This window comes from Aptenodytes forsteri, unplaced genomic scaffold, assembly GCF_000699145.1.
Source record: "Aptenodytes forsteri isolate BGI_AS27 unplaced genomic scaffold, ASM69914v1 Scaffold41, whole genome shotgun sequence".
Lineage (NCBI taxonomy): Eukaryota > Metazoa > Chordata > Aves > Sphenisciformes > Spheniscidae > Aptenodytes > Aptenodytes forsteri.
Window position 1 is genome coordinate 4,016,457 of NW_008796211.1, and position 440 is coordinate 4,016,896.

Below are 440 nucleotides of genomic sequence, written 5' to 3' on the forward strand. Positions count from 1 at the left end.
CACGGCACTGATTTCACGCTGGAATTAGCACAAGCATGAGTCCAACCTGTGTCCTGCCGAGGGGCAGCAGGTGCCCTTGCTGGGCGCTGCTGGAGCTCCTGCCCTACGGTGATGCTGAGAGCTGCTTCTGATGCACAGTCCCTTGGCCGTCTCGGCATGTGAAGTTACAGACTCGCAAGTCCATGCTTTGCTTGGCACCGTGCGGCTTCTGCTTAAGGAATAACACTGTCTCAAGCCCATATCTCAAACATTTGACCTGCTAATTTCACCAGCTGGGAGAATAAGCTAATAAGAACTCTTCTTAAAATGTTGACACTTTTGTTTGTTCGTTTTATTGGCCAAAGTGTCACATTTTAAGCGATTAGCTTCTACGACTCTTCAAGGTCACCTGCCTCAGAGCAGTCAAGTCTCACAGCTCATCGGGCTCCCTCCCTCTGGAC